A 21187-nucleotide genomic window follows, 5' to 3' on the forward strand; every position below is an offset into this window, starting at 1 on the left:
GGATTTCATCCAGCAAACACTCACCTCCTGGGCAAGCTGGGTACTGTTAGATATTAGGGATATGAGGATAAATACATGAATGAGCCACGTTGCTGCCCATGAGGAGCTCACAGTCTATTCTACAGACAGGATGGCGAATAATTACAGTACATTGCTAGAGCCAGGATGTTCTGTGTTAAAAAGAAAAAGAGTGTTTTGGAAGTGCTGAGACAGGAACAATGAACCCTACCCAGGAGGGTGGTGAGAGAAGGCAACACCAAAGAAAGATCTTGTGAACGGGGCCTCCAAAAATAGGTAGGTTCTTGCCATGTTGAGTGGGAAAGGTACTGTAGGCAGATGATTCAACATTTGCAAAACACAACGACATTCAACAGCATCATTTGCTCGGGTAAGTGGCAGCTGGAGCAACCTGCAAGGGATTCACGACCTGGGAGCTGTGAGAAAGGTCTGTTAGGGAGAAGAAGGGCTGAAATTAGGGAGACCAGGGAGGAGGCTACTGTCATAATTCAGGCTGGAGAGGATGAAGTTCTACAATCATGGGATAATGTTAAAAGACGCCTTCACTCCTACCTTCTCATTTCTCCACCAACACATTCAAGCCAAACAAACTTGAGTCCCCAAAGGCCTCTGCTCTTGGCAATGCAGGAAGGCCTAACATCTGTTTCTTGAGCAGCAGAAGCCAGAGGTTGGCAGGGCCCAGCCTTCTTATTCAAGAGCCCCAAGGTACAGGCCCATGCCCATTCCAGAGCTCACTGGGGAATTCCACGCACATGCCCACCATCTGCTGGGTAACTTTTTCTCTCCAGTACAAGTCCTCTCTGTTCTGCCTGCTAGAAGGGGCCCTTTCTAGCAGGCAGAACTGCTAGAAAGCAGCCTTTCCAGAAGCACTTCAACATAGCTTCCAATTTCGAAGCTGGGAAGCTGTAGAGAGGACTGACTAACAGTCTTTTTTGTTTCCAGTAAGACATAGACAGCGCCATGGACATGCAGGTTTCCTCTTCTCTTGAAAGCAGTGAAGACAACCTATGGCAGAGAGTTTGCTCAGAAGCCAGGTGGCCTCATGAAACCTCAAGGGTTAGTCTCAAATCTCCATTGTTGTTGTCAAGGGACATAGCTCAAGGAGCTCAAGCCCTGTGATCGGGTACAATAGTTCCTGTTGGCACTGTGGCCCCATGGCTTTGCTGTCCTGTTGGTGCTGAGAAGAGCCAGGTAGTGGGATGGGAAAGTCTCACTTTGAATCCTGGCTCCATCACATACTAGATGCAGAGGGGTAGCTAAGGTCATACAACCTCAGATGACTGACTTCACCTCTCTCCAACTGTTTTACCTTTTGTAGAAATGGGCATGAGGATAGAACCCACTGCAAAGGGCTGTTGCGAGGATTAAACCTTATGCTCTAAGTAATGTTAATATACAAAGCCTAGCACATGGTAGTCAAAGTTAGCTGATAGATGCCTTTCGCAAAGTCAGCCTGCACTACTTCCACCCCCACACACATACCAAATGCAGGCTGCTTGTATGAGTAGAGGCCCAGGGGGCAGTGGTGCCTCCTGGTGAAGGGTTGGAACTCAACAGCCAGGGTTTGAATCGTAGCTACTGCACTTCCTAGTTTACAAATGAGGAATCCAGAGCCCTCACCACCATTTTTGCTCATTCCAAACAGCTTAATGTTTTCTGTGCCCTCTTTTGTAGCTCCTGTATTCACGCTTTCTTATTTCTACCTCTGGGGGGCCTGCATGCAAAGCTTAGTTCCTTCATGGATTTCTGCAAAATATTCACTCTCACTATGCATTTAATGAAGTAAGCAGCTTCCCTTGTCGGTAAAATGGGAGTAATCATAGGAACTGCCTCATAGGGTTACTATAAGGAGTAAATGAGACTTGTCCATAGTGTCACGTGTAGTTAGAGTTCATTCATTCTCATTGCTATATAATAGTTCATGTTACAAATAGACTATGATTTATTTATCCGTTCTAATGTTGATGAAGATTGGGATTGTTTCCAGTTTGGGACCTATTACAAATAGTGGTGCTATAAAAATTATTGCACTCATTTACAATTTCTGGGTCAGAGGTACCAGCTTTAGCGGATACTGCCAGCAAGTTTTCCAAAGTGGTTGTTTCCATTTAAATCCCAACTAGCAGTGTGTGAGAATTCAGTTGCTCCACTTCCTTACCAACACTTAGCATTTTTCTGATGTTTTCATTTTAGCCATTCTAGTGCATCTGTAGCACTATCATATTGTGGTTGCAATTCGCATTTCCCTGGTGACCAATAAAGTTAAACATCTTTTCATGTGTGGACTAAACACAGTGTTGGCACACAGTTAGCATTCAACAAATGTTAGCTTTTATCATTAGTGCTGTTGTTCTCTGATCAGTGAAACTCAACTTTTTCAAATGGGGACACAGGCAGAGACTTGGGGAAGGCTTTAAAATGGTAAACTTTCTTAGCCTACCATTATCATCCATGTGTGCGTTTCCCTATGCCTCCCTCTTCTCTTGGTTAACTTCTCTGTAAATAACACTCCTAGCCTCTCCCAGAGTGCAGACATGCTGAATAACAGGAACCAAAAGCCAGGTGAAACTTCTGACCTGCCCCCCAACCAGGTTCCCCCGCTTCACAGATGTGTCACCTCCAAGAGAAGCAGAAAGGATCCTCCCCCAGAAACCACCTGGAATCTCATCCATCTGGCCCCACTCCCTCTAGCTTCTTCCTGATGAATGGTTTTGACAACTTTCTCATTATTAGGGCCTCTTATCCAAGTCTGACTTGAATCTTTAATGCCTTCCGTTAGGAAGGAAAGATGCATTACTTGGTTTTTAGGATGCACACACAATTCCCCTTGCAAAGCCAGTATCCTGAGGGATTTGTTAATGCATCAAACCATGGACCTCTGAGGAAAATTCCTTGGCCCCAAAGCAAAAAGACAGTTAAGCTGCACCCTCAGTTTAGCTCCCACTGGTAAACTCCAGGAGAAAACAAAATAACCAGCATTGTGTAATTGGGGGTGGAGTTACATCTTACAGAATCTTTGTGAAAGGGAGAAAAGGAAGCCAGCTTAATAATTCCCAAACTAGGTCAAAAATTTATATCCATGTGTATATAAAATAGTCTTCATTATGTTATGTAATAAACATGATTTTATTATCTTAGTCACTGGGTTAAGAATTTCTCTTAGTGAGACCCAACTTTGTTGGGAAGACTTCTTGGTATAATCTCCTCATGAAATAAAACGTGAGGACCCCTGCTACCAGGGACCTTGGGGCAGGAATACTCCAGATAAGATAGAGAACAAATTTCCTGATTGCGACAAAGATTGAAGGGAGGAGAAAGAAAAAGAGGAACAGTGAGAAGTGGAATGGATGATTAAAGGCTGTTCAGTGGAATCTGCGACCCCCTTCAGTCTCCTAGAAAGCTGCTTACTTCATTAAATGCAGAGTGAGAGTGAACCTTTTGCAAAAACCCATGAAGGAATTCAGCTTTGCATGCAGGTCCCCCAGAGGTAGAATTTAAGAAAGCCTGAATACAGGAGCTACAAAGAAGGGGACAGAAAAAAATTAAGCTGTTCGGAATGAGCAAAAATAGTGGTGAGGGCTCTGGATTCAGATAAGCTCAGGGTGACAAACTTGTCACAGTTTGTCCAGGATTTTTCCAGTGTTAGCCTTGAGAGTCTCACAACTCAGGAAACCCCTCCGTCCCAGGCAAATTTTAGTCAGAATGTACAGTTGAAGGTTTGAGTTTTGTTTATCTAAATTTCTTAGGACCAAGGACGTTCAGTTGATAACTGAATTATTATTAAAATGGCACCTAGACTGTTCAACTTTTGGTTTCTGGGTTTGTTCAACACATGAACAAATGTTCATATATATACATGAACATATATACAGAAACGCAAATACCAAAAGTATATGCTCAAATGCTAAGTGTGTCATGACAAGTGAAATCCCCCTCCTGGTCCAGAATTTCAGTTTCACCACAGTTTACTTAAGAGTTTTCTGGCTGACTCTCTTTTCGGACTCAGCCCGCCTGCACCCAGGTGAAATAAACACCCATGTTGCTCACACAAAGCCTGTTTGGTGGTCTCTTCACACAGATGCGCATGTCATTTTGGTGCCATGACTCGGATCAGGGGACCTCCCTTGGGACATCAATCCCTTGTCCTCCTGCTCTTTGCTCTGTGAGAAAGATCCACCTAGGACCTCTGGTTCTTAGACCAACCAGCCCAAGGAACATCTCACCAATTTTAAACTGGCGGCTGAAGATTGACGCTGTCCCATCGCCTCGGATTGACGTTGTCCCATCGCCTCGGAAGCCTCCTGGACTATCACAGACGCTTTGGATAACTCTTACAGTGGAGGGTATACGCCCAGATGGCCTGAAGTAACTGAAGAATCACAAGAAGTGCAAATGCCCTGCCCTGCCTTAACTGATGACATGCCACCACAAAAGAAGTGTAAATGACCGGTCCTTGCCTTAAGCGATGACATTATCTTGGGAAATTCCTTTTCCTGGCTCATCCTGGCTCAAAAAGCTCCCCCACTGATCACCTTGTGACCCCCACTCCTGCCCACCAGAGAACAACTCCCCTTCGACTGAAATTTTCCTTTACCTACCCAAATCCTATAAAATGGCCCCACCCTTATCTCCCTTCACTGACTCTCCTTTCGGACGCAGCCCGCCTGCACCCAGATGAAATAAACACCCATGTTGCTCAAAAAAAAAAAAAAAAAAAAAGAGTTTTCTTTCCTTTGTGCATTGAGAAGGAGCCATGGCTTTGCCACCTCCTGTCCAAACCCCCTAACTCAGCAGCCTTTCTGTGGAAAGACATTCCTTCTGACCTTGATTATTTTGAGAGAGAAAGAATAAATAGAAAGAGGCAGGCCAGGCATGGTGGTTCACGTCTATATTACCAGGACTTTGGGAGACCAAGGCGGGCAGATACTTGAGGTCAGGAGTTCAAGACCAGCCTGGCCAACAAGGCAAAACCCCATCTCTACTAAAAATACAAAATTAGCCACCTGGTGGTGTGCACCTGTAATGCCAGCTACTCAGGAGGCTGAGGCACGAGAATCACTTGAACCTGGGAGATGGAGGTTGCAGTGAGCCAAGACTGGGCCACTGCACTCCATCCTGGGCGATAGAGCAAGACTCTGTCTCAAAAAATAAAAAAATAATAATAAATTGCAAGACGCTCCTTTCCCAGACTCACTACCTCCCCTCCATTTTTCTCCCTCTGCCATTCTTCCCCCACCCCATTTGCATGCAATGTGGAAAAACTGATCTTAGGAAGATTTGTGTGCTTTCAAGAGACTGTGTCCACTGAGTTAAGCTACAAGTAAATTATGTCTTCAGTATGTTTAACTTAGACTCTGGATTTTTGTGGTCCTGGAAACCAGTAGAAATAAATTTATTAAGAACGTGATCTCATCACTAAACATTCACTCAGCCCATTGACTCCCAAATTAGAGGACACATTTCAGGGGTTGGGTCAGAATTCTATTTTCAGTTAGAATAAGGGGTTACAGTAAGGCAGTATAATCTAGGTGTGCTTTACAGCAAGACATGCCTGGATTTCAGTTCATACCTAGCAGTATGGGCGTGGGTGTATTCCCTGTCAGTGAGGTGTATGAAAGGAATCAAGGATTCAGGCCTGAAGAACTAAGTAACCCACTGAGATGGTGAAGGCTGTAGGTAGAGCAGGTTGAGGATGAAAGATCCAAAGTTCAGCATCGGATATGTTAAGGAGAGAGTTCTAAGCTGGAAACAGAAGTTTGGGAGTCACTGATATATCAATGGTATTTAAAGCTATGACCAGATGAGATCACTAAGGAAGTAACAGCAGAGACAGAAATGTCTGTATGGCCATAGCTGTGCTACACTAGGATGAAGTTTGCTGGCCAATATTCCTTCCATAGCCTCCTCTCTGCCCGTGTTCAATGGATCCATCACAGCAGAAGGCTCAGTGCACATTCATGGGGAGGCAGTAGGTGCAGGACAAGGAATCTCAGGTTTGGAGACAGAAGAGGGCTTGGAGGGCCAGGCACAGTGGTTACGCCTATAATCCCAGCACTTTGGGAGGCCAAGGCAGGCAGATCACTTGAGGTCAGGAGTTCAAGACCAGCCTGGCCAACATGACAAAACCCTGTCTCTACCAAAAAAAAAAAAATATATATATATATGTATATGTGTGTGTGTGTGTGTATATACACACACACACACACACACACAGAAATTAGCCAGGTGTGGTGGCGTGTGCCTGTAATCCCAACTACTCAGGAGACTAAGGCACGAGAATTGCTTGAACCCAGGAGGTAGAGGCTGCAGTAAGCAGAGATCGTGCCACCGCACTCTAGCCTGGGCTGGAGTGAGACTTTGTCTCACAAAAAAAAAAAAAAAAGAGAGAGAGAGAAGAGGGCCTAGAGCTTAGCTCAGCTCTGCCACTTCTGGGCTCTGGGCTATGCTATGTTATTTTGGGAAAATCACTTAATCTCAGTGAGCTTCAATTTCTTCACCTGTAAATTGGAGATAACATTGCCTCCCTCGATGACTGCTCATTTGGACAGCTATAACAAAATACCATGGACTGGGCAGCTTACACAACAAACATCTATTTCTCATAGTCTTGGAGGTTGGGAAGTCCAAGACCCAAGCTATAGCAGGTTTGGTGTCTGGTGGGGGCCCACTTCCTGGTTCATAGATGTCCATCTTCTCACTGGAGTGAGGGAACTCTCTGAGGTTTCTTTCACAAGGGCTTAATCCCATTTATGAGACTCTACCCTCATAACCTCATCACCTTCCAAAGGACCTTCCTCCTAATACCACTCTATTGGGGCCAAGGATCTCAACCTATTAATTTGGGGTGCGAGTGGGACACAAACATTGAGTCCGTAACACTCCCTTACAGAATATCTGTGAGTGTTAAATAAATTGAACAAAAATACTTGGTAAAATACTTTACACTTTACACATCAATTATCTCATTTATCCCAAATAATCTCTGATAATTTCAGGGAGAAAACACTTTAGTGATTAGATATAAAGTTTAGGACAGTATCTACCAATGTTTAAAATCCACATACCATACCCTTCGATGCAGCCATTCCAACTCTCCTACAGATACAGTTGTACATGTGTAAAGATAACTGTGCTAGACATTGGTAATAATAATGAGAAACTGGAAACAATATATATCAGTAATGGACTGAGTAAATCAGCCATATATATGCACACTGTGGAATACCAGTTGTTAAATGTAATGAGAAAATGTACATATACTGACATGAAAAGATGCCCAGGATATTTATTAAAAGTAATAATAAGCAAGTTGCAGATGTATATGTGGCATGATCCCATTTCTATGTATTTATATTACACATTTTGATACATGCATACCAAAAAGACCGAAGGCCATGCATGACACTGGAGAATAGTCCCTAGGGTCTCTGTGCGTGTCACTTACCTTTAGGGAAAGTGACTGGTGTTGCAGAGAATTACTTTCACTTCCTCCTTTCTATGCTTAGGAATTCCTTGAATTTGTGTAACAAACAAAATATATTTAAAGACATACCACAAACCAATCCCTGAGCCCTGAGGTTCTTAAGAGGGTAGGGGCACCAGGAACATAAATCATACTTCCAGACCGGAAAACAATGTCTCTGTTGGGTTCCCAACTATATTTCAATTCTGCAAGTCACAGCTGTGCTTCCCACCAACCCAGGCGCTAACTCAGTAGCAGCAGTCCAGAAAGGGAAAAACGTAGGCCCTGGAGTAGGGCCACTTTGAGTAGGAAAAAGAAAATGCAAATGTATTCTGAAAGCAGATGGTATCTGGAAGAGAAAGTGTGTTTGGCAACAAGAAGGGAATCACAGGGGAAGGAGAGAAAAGCAGTAAAAGACAGACAGCCAAAGGAGGTGGTAATTAAGTGCAAAGCTGAAGATTTCCAAGGGATTTTTCAGCGTTGGCAAGAGTCGGGCCTCTGGACAATTCTGTGGAAGTGTGTAGAGATTGTTTTTCATTTCTTTTCTTTATTAAAAGTATTCCACTAGAACAGTACCTCTGAACCATGATATTCTGACATGAGTTTGTTAGCAATGCTCCAGGTATTAAAGTTTTCCAATAATTTACTTTTCTTTATAAAGAGGAGCTGAGATTGACCGTCTCCTCTCTGCCATTCTGATGTGCTTCCTGGGGTGGGAGACAAAGCCACAGCCAGCCAGGGCTGAGCGAGTTGTGTACAACCCACACACTATTTGTCTTGCCACCTCCTGACACTGTCACTCTTCTCTGGGCTTTGAAGCTTCCTGGGGGGTCACTGTCTGTAACAGACAAGAGTCACGCCCTTCTCAACCCTTTTACAGCATTAACCACGGCAAAAGCGTCTGAAGAGTCCAATAACAAAGAGATTAATTGATGGATTGTTTTGTACCAAATTGCTTGCTGCCACAGCTGCTCAAAATGTTAATAAGCACTACTGAACTATGGCCGCTCCAGCAGGGAACAGCTGTAGAGGCTAGAGGCCAGCTCTCCTGCCCAGCGAGGGACAGATGTCCTTATGTCTATCTCAGCCCCTCGGCTCACACCAGCAACAGTTCACACACAGGATTATGAAGGATACGTTTTGCATTTGGTCCTAAGTAACCTTTTAATGTCACATAACCTGAGCCAAAGCCAAGAATACATTATGACAGTCCAAATTATCAACTCTGTCTTTGGGATAAGATGTATATTATGCACTAAACTCAAGGTCAGGAGACAAGTCTTCTACTCCAGACATGATCAAAGCCTTTTTGGGTCTTATAAAATGGGGCTTGTGATTCAAGTTTACTTTCAACAGGAAGCTTTTGGTTTAAATAAGCTCAAACATTGCATATAAAGCACTGAGACTTCAGATACTTGTAAAATAAGCGCAAGTTTAATCTCACATTATGTATATATAACGTATAATAAGCTCAAGTTGAACTTCACATTTTGTATCTGTATATATAACATGTGTGTGTGTGTGTGTGTGTGTGTGTGTATATATATATATATGGAATAATAAATTAGATAGTCCTTTCTATATTCCACCTGTATCTCACTTACCCCTCTTGAAGGTAGAGTTCACTTGTAAATATGTCAGCTGTCTCTCTCAGATAAGGACTTATTTGTTTAACATGACTACAATGATTTTGTCATGTATAACAAAGTTAACAAGTCCTTGATATCATCTAATTCTCAGTTCATATAAACTTCCCCCACTTCTCTCAAAATGTGTTTCTACAATTGGTTCGTTTGAACCAGAATACACACAAGGTTCACTCATTGCATTACACACACACACATATACACTCATACACACTTACATATTTTTCTCTAGCTCTATTCACTAGGAGTGTAAAAGGGGCTGGCAGCAATAATGCCCTAATGGTAATGACACCTGATCTTGGTTTCTAAATACTATTCGTTACTAAAAAGAATCAGGAGTCCTTGGAGAAATGTCTGTTTCAAGAGTTGGAGTAAAGAGAACACCAGATATGCCTGAACATGCTGAGCCAGAAAGCAAGGATGCACTCATGCACTCAAAGAAAGATGGGGTGTGCCAAGTGGACACAGAAGCCAGATTGATGGACGGCTGATATTTCTAACCTGAGAAATGTGAGCATCAAAATCAATAATGATAGTAACAAATGATCTACACCTCACTGAATAAAATGAGAATCCATGAATCCAACTGATATAAATAAATGAATAAAATGAATGTTTGACGAGAAACAGGATATTTAAATATTTTCAAAGTATCTCCTCATAAAATACTTGTTAGTTACAAAGAGAAGAGAAACTTCACAGTGAAGAAAGCTGACAGGCACTGCCTTAATCAAATGACCGAAGTGAACCTCATCAGAGATGCGACACACCAAAACAATGTTTCGTGGGATAATAAGATGCAAAAGGAACAACACACCTTCAGTTCTATGATATTCTTTCCAAAACTGCACAGCCTGAATCTCATCACAAGGACGCATCAAACAAATCCAAATTGAGGACAGTCTACAAAGTAACTGACCTGTAGTCATCAAAAGTGCCAAGGTCATGAAAGTCAGAGATTAAGAAACTGTTCCAGAATGAAAAAGACTAAAGAAACTTGGCAAATAAATGCACCACATGATTGCAAAAAAAGGATCCTTTTGCTATAAAGGATGTTATTGGAACAACTGGCTTATCAGTGTTAAATTTCCTAATTTTATCAATTGGACCATGGTCATCTAAGAGAGTGTCCTTGTTTGTAGGAAATGCACACTGAAGTGTTCAGGAGTGATGGGGCATCAGGTTGGTAACTGACTCTCAAATGGCCCAGGGGGAAAAAAGTAGTTTCTTATGCTCTACCCTGACATCTTCAGTAACTTTCAAAATCAAAAAAATATAACAAAATAAAATAAAAAGAATAACTTGCCTCATCAACTATTTTTCCCTGAATAGAGTTCATATAGAAAAAACAGAGTAACTTCTTGATTCTGAACCTTCATTAATTTCCAGAGTAATGAGTTGGTGCCATAGAATTTTACAATGAAGACAGTTTTCTAACGTATCAGTATGAGCTCAGATATTTTTATGTTTGATATGCTTCAGTCAGTTGCAGTGATTATTCTTTTTGATTCTCATAATTGTTCCTGTTCCATTCACCACAACTCTGGCAGTCAATGGTTTTCTTCCTTCCTGAACATAACAAGAGGTTCCAGATCCATCATTTACATTTCCTATCCCAAACCTGGAATCAGTTTTTAGACCTTGAATTCAGAGGAGAATTCCTTCCCTTTTAAACGAACTTAACTAATTCCTCTTTTAAAAAGTAGATGGGCATGGTGGCTCACACCTGTAGTCCCAGCTACGCTGGGAGGATTGCTTGAGCCCAGAAGTTCAAGGTCAGCCTGGGAAACAAAGCGATAGGGAGAAAAAAAATTTAGAACACCGTATTTTCTCAAGTCCCTTGAAATTTGTTTCTTTTTTTCCCCTCAAATGTCTGACTAGTTTTGAACTCCTTCCAAGAGGAATGGCACACAGAAAAGAGCTTACTCCAAGTCAGACTCTGTGGGCATAACAACCACCTGCTTCTTAGTGTGGGGGGAAGCTGGTGGAGGAGGACTAATCTAATCCTTTTATTAACTCCCTTGAATCAGAAATGACAGACAGTGATTAAATTTTATAACTTTTCTCATTGCAAGCACTGAGGGACGGATCAGTGAGTTGACTTGTTTGTTTTATTTCTTCAGTAAAAAACATGTACAAGTAGCAGGTCAATTTTCAGAAGCCTCTCATCCTAAAACGAGAGCTGGCCAGTGTTGCGTTGTTCATCCCAGCCTCCCAGTGATCAAGTGAGGTCTTCATTATATTGATGGAATGAAGATGAAAACAAAATCCACTCACTGATGCTAGAGAGAATTCATTTACTCATTTACACACCCATTTAACTGAGAATCCACTATGGGCTGTTCTTAGTACTGAGGACATGGCAGCGAACACAAAGAATAAACTCCTTCCTTTGTGGAGTTTACTTTCTAATGGAGGAAATAGACCATAGCAAGATAGATAAGTAAATTATAAAGTGCAAAGAAAACAAAGCATAAAAGGGCAATGCAGGGGAGACACAGTTTTAAATAAAAGGTTTTGGGGTGGCCCCCACTAAAAAGGCGACATTTGAACAAACACTTGGAGGAGGTGACAGAGTAAGCCATGTGGTTTTCTAGAGGGAGAGAGTTCCAGGCAGAGGAAACAGCTTGTGTGAAGATCTTGACATGTGAACGTGCTTTGAATATTTGTGAAATCGTAAGGAGACTGCTGTGGCTGGGTGGTTCGTGCAAGGTGAAGAGAGAAGGCCAAAGACAGAATGTGAGGGCTGGGGACACAAAGCACCTAGTGTCTTGTAGGTCATTTTAAGGACTTGAACTTTTGCTCCAAGTGACATGGAAATTTGTCTTTGGTTTTTGAACAGAGGAATGACTTTACCCAACTTATTTTTCAGTGAGATCACTTTGGCTGCTCTGTTGGCTATAGAATGAAAGGGAGCAAGACAGACACAAAGACACCACTAGAAAACTATTGTAATGATCTATGGGAGGTGATGGTTGCTAAGGAAGGGCAATAGCAGTGAAGGAGGTGAAAAGTTGTCACATTATCAATAACTTTTAGAAGTAGAGCCAACAAGATTTGCTGAAAGACTAGATATAGGAGCAAAAGGAAGAGAGGAGTCAAGGGTAATCCTTAGACTTTTGGCCTGAGTAATTTGAAGGGCACAGGTTCCATCCACTGACATGGTGAAGAACGTGAGAAAAGCAGGTTTTGGGGAGGTTGCTCAAGAGCTCAGTTGTGGACAAAGTAGGTTGGAGATGTCTACCAAACAGCCAAACGGAGATGCCAAGTAGGTGATTGAATATACAGTTCTGGAGTTCAGGAGAATGGTCTAGTCTGGAGACATATATTTGGCCATTGTGGTAGGCAGAACAGTGTCCCCCCAAAAGATGTTCATGGGCTAATCCTCAGAACCTGTGAATACATTTCCTTACACGGCAACAAAAGAACTTTGCTGATGTGATTAAAGGGATGGACCTTGAGGCCGGGCGCGGTGGCTCAAGCCTGTAATCCCAGCACTTTGGAGGCCAAGACGGGCGGATCACGAGGTCAGGAGATCGAGACCATCCTGGCTAACACGGTGAAACCCCGTCTCTACTAAAAAAAAAAATACAAAAAACTAGCCGGGCGAGGTGGCGGGCACCTGTAGTCCCAGCTACTCGGGAGGCTGAGGCAGGAGAATGGCGTAAACCCAGGAGGCAGAGCTTGCAGTGAGCTGAGATCCGGCCACTGCACTCCAGCCTGGGCCACAGAGTGAGACTCCGTCTCAAAAAAAAAAAAAAAAAAAAAAAAGGGATGGACCTTGAGATGGGTGACTATCCTGGATTCTCTGGGCAGGCCCAGTGGAATCAAATGGGTCCTTACAAGCAGAGAACTCTTCCCACTGTGGCCAAAGGAGGCTCCAAGAGATAAGATTTTGCGGGCTTTGAAAATAGAGGAAGGTAGCCTCAAATTCAGAAATGCAGGTAGCATCTAGAAGCTGAAAAATGCAAGGAAAGAGATTCTTCCTTAGAACCTCTAGAAAGGAAGGCAGCCCCACTGACAGGTTGATTTCAGCCCAGTGAGACCCATGTCAGACATTTGACCTACAAGTTATAAGGCGAATTCATGTCATTTTAAGCAGCTCTTGAAAATTAATGCCAACATCGTCAATATAGAGATGATACTTAAGTCCATAAGAGTGGAATGATTAGAGACAGAAGGGAGAAGATGTCTTGGGACTGAGCCTTGGGGTATTTGAATGTTAAGTTGGGGAAATGAGGACCCAACAGAGATGACTGAGAAGCAGTGAACACAAGATAGGAGGCAAACAGGAGAAAATGGTGTTCTAGAGGTCAAGACAAGAATTTGTGTCACATGCTGCTACATGATTAAGATGGGGATCAAATTAGGAAACAAGACAGAACAAGGACAGCATATGTGCTCAGGCCAGCTGCTATAGAGAAGGAAGAATGTGGACCCTGGAGAGACAGGCAGGGTGCAGGGGCTCATACCTATAACCCCAGCACTCTGGAAGGCTGAGATCACGGGAGGACCGCCTGAGACCAGAAGTTCAAAACCGGCCTGGGCAACACAGTAAGACCCCCATCTTTACAAAAAAATAGAAAAATTAGTTGGGAGTGGTGGCACACACCTGTAGTCTCAGCTACTCAGGAGGCTGAGATGAGAGGATTGCTTGAGTCTGGAGGTTGAGGCTGCAATGAGCTGTGATTGCACCACTGCATGCCAGCCTGAGCAATGGAGGGAGACCTTGTCTCAAAACAAAACAAAACTAAACAAAGGAAAAACTTATAGAAGAAACACATGAATGGCACCCACTCAGAGTGCTGAATTTTTCATACAGAGGGACTCTGGTCACTAGGAAACTTGGCCCAACCAGAATATTGCAATATTTCCAATCATATTGGCACTCCTTCCCCTTGGGGAGGGAGGGTATGAAAGTCAGCAGTAGAACACGAAAGAAGGGGAAAGAGGAACAAAATGAACTTTCAACTTTCTCTTACATTATTGCCTTTCCTTTTACCACCCAACATAGTCTTAGCCCTCCAAGGCCCTCACATGTTAAATAGCATATTCCCTAAGCCCAAAGGAGTTAACATAATAGCTCAAGACCAGGATATCATTTTCTCTTAAAGAAAATATGACCAGCCAGGCACGGTGGCTCACGCCTGTAATCCCAGCACTTTGGGAGGCTGAGGCGGGTGAATCACGAGGTCAGGAGTTCAAGACCAGCCTGGCCAAGATGGTGAAACCCCGTCTCTACTAAAAATACAAAAATTAGCCCGGCATGGGGGCAGGCTCCTGTAATCCCAGCTACTGGGGAGGCTGAGGCAGAGAATTGCTTGAATCCGGGAGGTGGAGGTTGCAGTAAGCCGAGATTGTGCCACTGCGCTCCAGTCTGGGCGACAGAGCAAGACTCCGTTTCAAAAAAAAAAAAGAAACAAAAAAAAGAAAAAGAAAATATGAGCTCATCAAAATTAAAATACACAGCCTTCCAGTACCTGGCATTTTATATCAACCATAGCTTCAGACAATGTTTTGTTTTGCCTTCCTTCACCTCGAAACTCAAGAGTTAGCTGATCATGTCTAAGAGACTGATTGAAGTCAGGTGAGGAGAACCCTTGTGACTTCAGACAAATATAGCCCTTATCACACTGTCTCATACTGAGTTGTAGTTATTTGTGTACTTGTTCATCTTCTTCACCAGACTTGGAAGTCCTCCGAGAGGGGAGACTGTGCCCTTTCATCACTGAATTACAAGAACAATAATTCCCGAACTTCCCATTCATTGAACTTGTCATGCAAGTCAGACATGGTGCTAATTGCTTTCAGGCATTTAATTGTCAGGCAACTCTGTGAGATGGGCATTATTTATTCCACTTTGCAGGAAGGTTAAGAAATTTACGTAATAGCCATATTAAACTGGAGAGTGACAAAGCAGTCCAATGCCCAAATCTGTGCTGATTGATGGCCCCACAAAGATGTCCACATCCTCGTTCCTGGAACCCATGAACACCACTTAATATGGAAAATGGGACTTTGCAGATGTGTTTAAGGATTTTTAAGATGGGAAGTTTATTATAGATTATCCAACTTGGCTCAATGTAATCACAAGGGTCCTTCTGAGAGGGAGGCAGGAAGTCAGGTTGAGTAGGAGGAGATGAGAAGAGAGAAGCAAAAATTGAAGTGGTGATGGAGCCATGAGCCAAGGAATGCAGATGGTCTCAAGAAGCTGCAAAAGGCCAGGAAACAGATTCTTCCCTAGAACCTCCAGAAAGGGAACAGAAACAGCCCTGCTAACATCTTGATTTTAGATTTCTGGACTTCAGAATAGTCAGATAAGAAATTTGTGTTGTTTTAAGCCACTGAGTTCATGGGAATTTGTTACAGCATCCATAGGAAACAGATGCAGTGCTCTTTGCCTCTGTCATTCTGTGATCCTTACACCCTAGGACCTAAGGCAGTGCCCAACATGCAGAGCACTCCATGAATGTTTGCTAAGTGAACTGCTGAAGAAGAAGGAGATTCTCCTCTAAGCCGTCTCCTGCCTGGCACAACCTAAACTCCTAACCAAGAGAATCCAGCCCACCTCAGAGAGAAGCAGGCAGGAGTAGCCCATGTAAATCTGAGTTGGTATGTCTTTTCCTTATTGCTAAGTTGGATGAATGAGCTAATTATAGTCTGAACCGTGTTTTGTGTCAGTCATTGTACCCCTGCAAGACATGACAAAATAGAAACCTAATTTACAGCTGTGATTTAGAGCTCCAAGGGTGGAGGTAGGTCAAAGAAAGAGAGTTATATATTTTCATATCAACAACTTAGGACCTTTTTGTCCATTTTCTACAGCATTGCATTAGGCATCACAAATGATCCAGTTGAAATTATAAGCAGTATTAGTAAAAAGATGAGCAGAGATCATATTTCACAATCGAATTCCTTTATAAAAGTATTTCATGACAAACTGGAGAAACAAATACACACATATACATGTAATGCAAATAACTCTACCTTCTCCTTTCTCTGAAACCATCCTTGCCTGTCCTTTAAACAAGGAAGGTAATATTTTCTATGTTAATATTCATAAGGGTAAAGTTTTCCAAATTAATAAAATCAATATGTCAGAGGTGTTCAAGCCAGAATGACTCCATCTTGAATAGAGGTTGGGTAAAATGAGGCTGAGACCTGCTGGGCTGTATTCCCAGGAAGTGAGGCGTTCTTAGTCACAGGATGAGACTGGGGATTGGCACAAGATACAGGTCACAAAGACCCCACTGATAAAACAAGATGTGGTAAAGAAGCCGGCCAAAACCCACCAAAATCAGTAGGGAGACAAAAGCGACCTCTGACCGTCCTCACTGCTTATTTTACATTAATTATAACGCATTAGCATGCTAAAAGACACTCCCACCAGCACCATGACAGTTTACAAATGCCATGGCAACATTGGGAAGTTACCCTATATGGTCTAAAATGGGAAGAATCCTTAGTTCTGGGAATCCCCGCCCCTTTCTTGGAAAACTTATGAATAATCCACCCCTTGTTTAGCATATTATCAAGAAATGAACATAAAAATAGCCAACCCACTTTCTATTGAGCAGCCATTCTTTTGCTTCTTTACTTCCCTAATAAACTTGCTTTCACTTTACTCTACAGACTCCCCCAGAACTCTTTCTTGCACGAGATCCAAGAACCCTTTCTTGGGGGTCTAGATTGGGACCGCTTTCCAGTAACAAATATACCCCATAGCTTAGGGGCTTAAGAAATGAAGTTGCTTTGGAAACCTGAAAATTATTTAGATTTCACAAATGGCTCGTGATGCCATGGAGAGTTATTTCCCTTTTGGCATCCCAGTTTCTCTAGTCAGTGAAAATCCTACACTTAGAAAGTAGAAAGTTCAAAATAGTTTCTGATCTTTTAAACACACGTACTACATAAGCACAAAGATAGTTACAACCCCAACTAAAAACAGTCGTTTAGAACTGAATCTCAAATTCATATGCTTGTAGTTCATAATCTATTTGTAGTTGACCAAGAAGGTAAAATAAATTATTGGGTAGATGTAAGCTAAGATCAGTCATTGCCCTTAGTCTAGAACTTCTGATTAGATTGGTAACTCCCATGGCATTCCCCCAAGGCTTTAAGTGGTCCTGAGTAGCTTTAGAATCTGAATAAATCACACATACTAGGGGTCCATGGAGATCACTAGAAACTCAATTTATTTGTGACCCAAGGCAGGATTTTATTGCTTCTCAGATTAACAGTTAAAAACATTTTGCTTTTCTGCCTCAGGGGTATTCGTTTGATGTATGAGGCAGGGAGATTATTAAATCTTTGTTGCCTTCCAAAGATGTAAATTAAACCATAGCGCCTCCTTAGCCACTTTCCCTGTATGAACTGCTGATTTATTAACTTGTCACTCTTGCATGCTCATCAAAACAACAACACTATGATTAATTATTCCTGTTTATTTAAGGGTGCTTGTCATTCTAACTTTTTGCAGACAGGATATTACAAAGTCTCCTGATTTCTTTGCAGAATTGTGGCATGAGGACTTTTAAAGGACTAATCATTTCTATGGATATATTTTAAAAGAGCAGTGGCATGTATGTAACCATATCTTGTTCTGTTCATGTTAAATAAAGCTGCCCTTCATTTTGGCTTCCCTTGCCTGGTCATGAACATCACACTGGCTGATTTTGTCCATTTGGACATCTCCAAAAGACTTTGAAGAGGTCTGACATTAAATGGTCCAACATAAACTCTCAAGTTCTTTTTTCAATTTTGTCACACACAATTCCATTCAATGTAGACAGTATTTATTTATCTTCTATGTGGCAAGCAGCAAATATGGATTTGTTCATTCATTCCTTCATACAATATTTATTTAATGTCTCGGGTTTCGGCACCAACTGTTTTAATTTAATTAATTTGGCACTAACTGTTTTGATTTAATTTAATGTAACTTAATTTAGGAGAGCTAAGTAATTAAACATGAGGCCAAAGTACATAAGAAAGTGGCAGTCTTTTATTGCAAATATGCACACGCTCTCAGACGAGGTTCTCTGGTCCTCAGGTGTGGGGGGCCAGGGAAGTCGCGCCGGCGCTCTCGGGTGATGTTCTCTGGTCCACAAATGCGGGGGCCGAAAAAGTCACGCTGGCTCCTGCCAGTGGCAGACTTTTATGCATTGGTACTGGAAGGGGGAGGGCAGTGGGCAGGATAAGGGCGTGATAGGGGCGTCTCCATAGGCGTGACCGCGTAAGTTTTGATCTCTTCGGATTGACATCACCTGGAGCATGCTCGGTTGATCTGCATCTTCCCGCGCGCCAGAAAGTTGGTGAGGAAGAACCCGGAAGCAACATGGATTATGCCTTCTTGTTCACCTTCCTCCATCTTGTCCTTTCTCCTTCACCCAAACACTTTTATGTGCCAGTAATGGCAGTAAGTGTATTGTTCACTGTTCAAAACAGTGAACAGTCCTTTCCTCCATTGGATTTACAGCCTTGTTACTTCCCTTCCCAAGGCATTTGTCTCTACATATTATGAGAAGGAGATAATAAAACAACAATGAGAACCTGGATAAAAGGGAAGAAAATCACAGCGTTCTCCCTCTGAAGTTTGCACAGAATACACAGTAAGTTGAGTCAGGTTTAAGAAGACATCTGCAAGGCACTTTCCCCCATCCTGGTCCAGAGTGGGTCCGCAGGACTGAACTGCATTGAAACTACGACATTTCACCTCTTTCTATTCTCCTTGACCTGCCATATCATAGATCATCTGGTTTGCTGAATAATCACTGAACCAAAATTTTTCAAATGAATTTTGGAGGCATAGCTGCCTAGCCTCTGCCACAAGAAAAAATCACCTTACTAGTTTAAATGGTTGAATAATCATCTTTTTTTTTTTTTTTTTAAGATATAGGTTCCTGATCATATCCTTGTCTCTCTTTAAAAGTTTTTATTATCTTGGGAGGCCAAGGGAGCAGGATCACTTGAGGCCAGAAGTTCAAGACCAGCCTGGTCAACATATCAAGATCCCATATCTACAAAATGTAAAAAATTAGCCAGGCATGGCAGTGCACATTTGTAGTCCCAGCTACTCAGGAGGCTGAAGCAGGAGGATTGCATGAGCCCAGGAGTTCAATGCTGCAGTGAGCTGTGATCGTGCCACTGCACTCCAGCCTGGGTGATAGAGTGAGACTTTGTCTCAAAACAAAAAGGTTTTATTATGGAAATTGTCAAACAGAAAAAAAAATTGAGATAATAAGATAATGAATCCCCAAGTATCTATCACTTAGCTTCACTGGTTATCAAAATTTTGCTGTTCTTGTCTTTACCTACCACCTTTCTCTCTCCCTTCACTTTTCTTTTTGTGTTTGAGTATTTTAAAATAAACCTCTGGCTGGATGTGGTGGCTCACTCCTGTAATCCCAACACTTTGGGAGGCCGAGGGGGGCGGATCAGCTGAGGTCAGTACTTTGAGACCAGCCTGACCAATATGAAGAAACACCGTCTCTACTAAAAATACAAAATTAGCTGGGTATGGTGGTGCATGCCTGTAATCCCAGCTACTTGGGAGACTGAGGCAGGAGAATTACTTGAAACTAGGAGGCAGAGCTTGCAGTGAGCCAAGATTACACCATTGCACTCCAGCCTGGGCAACAAGAGCGAAACTCCATTTCCAAAAAAAAAAAAAAAAAAAACTCTGCTATCATACCATTTAACCTCCAAATCCATCAAATAAGATTTTGAAAACATAACTATAATATCATTGTAATATCTAACAAAATAATAATATTTCTTTAATATCTTGTAATTCCTAGCCCAAGTTCGAATGTTCCTGATTCTCTAAAAAAAAAAAAAAATCCTTTTGGATAGAAATAGGATCCAAACAAGGTCTACACATTAGATTTCGCTGATATGTCTTTCACTTACACCTTTTCTCTCCATGTCCTTTTGAATATCACCAAAATGATCTTCAATATTTGATTTTTATCCAGGGTAACTAAATCTGTCCAAACCTAACATATGCTGCTGATGAAACCTCATTATATAATATTTTCAAGGACAAACTACCAAAAGAAAAGGTGAGGCCGGGCGCGGTGGCTCAAGCCTGTAATCCCAGCACTTTGGGAGGCCGAGACGGGCGGATCACGAGGTCAGGAGATCGAGACCATCCTGGCTAACATGGTGAAACCCCGTCTCTACTAAAAAATACAAAAAAACTAGCCGGGCGCAGTGGCGGGCGCCTGTAGTCCCAGCTACTCAGAAGGCTGAGGCAGGAGAATGGCGTGAACCCGGGAGGCGGAGCTTGCAGTGAGCAGAGATCCGGCCACTGCACTCCAGCCTGGGCGGCAGAGCGAGACTCCGTCTCAAAAAAAAAAAAAAAAAAAAAAAAAAAAAAGAAAAGGTGATCATACAATTTATCATGCAAACAGAGAAAATGAGTGAAAAGTGAGTGCTATTAATAATTATACTGGTGTAAACCAGGATGAACAGTCACCGTATGAATAGAAGATATTAGGGGTAAAAAGGAGGATCAGGTTTCTGGTTTCAACTCTGGAGCTGGGGAGCTGGAAAAGAACTAGAAAGAATACCTCTCCCACACTTAAAATTAATAAATAAATAAAAATTTCAACAAACTTAAAGTTAACAACTTTTCTTGGATTCATCAAAGAGTTAAAGAAACAACTAGTTTCTTTGAAGAAGCGCCAACTAGCCCAAAATCAAAGGAAAGAGAAGTGCCTACAGGAAAACTCAGATGCAAGCATTTGTTTACGTGGGGCAGATGAACACCCAGAAAAACTTGAAGAAACTGGTAGAATCTGAGTATTGGCAGGTGACAGAATATGGCCTCAGATACAAAGAGAGTTTACACCACTCACAGGCTTCTCTCTACAGGCCCTAGTGGGTGCTCATAAACAATGATGGCGGCAGTGCTGAGAAGATACGCGTAGGGGAGGGGAGAAGCAGTTGCTGCAGGAAGGGCATGGATACCTGCCCAGACCCTTCTTCCCTATCTCCCCTATTAAAACAAAAGCAATACAAGAAAACACAACAACTTCACCTAGAGTGGGGAATAAGG

At 42.4% G+C, this 21187-nt stretch overlaps 1 protein-coding gene across 2 annotated transcripts in view; it reads right to left on the minus strand.

Annotated features, from left to right (window-relative positions):
• The window catches only part of CMTR2 (cap methyltransferase 2), a 55938-nt gene that overhangs the window by 14194 nt on the left and 20557 nt on the right, over window positions 1–21187 (minus strand). The window contains exon 5 of one of the 2 annotated variants that reach the window (XM_017953548.3): window positions 18425–18636. The exons of the other annotated variant lie outside the window; for it this stretch is intronic. The gene's annotated coding sequence lies outside the window, so the exon portion shown is untranslated. Of the gene's footprint in view, window positions 1–18424; window positions 18637–21187 lie in introns of those variants that run through there. 2 annotated transcript variants of the gene reach the window in all.

The sequence above is a fragment of the Papio anubis genome, chromosome 18 (assembly GCF_008728515.1).
Source record: "Papio anubis isolate 15944 chromosome 18, Panubis1.0, whole genome shotgun sequence".
NCBI classification, from domain to species: domain Eukaryota; kingdom Metazoa; phylum Chordata; class Mammalia; order Primates; family Cercopithecidae; genus Papio; species Papio anubis.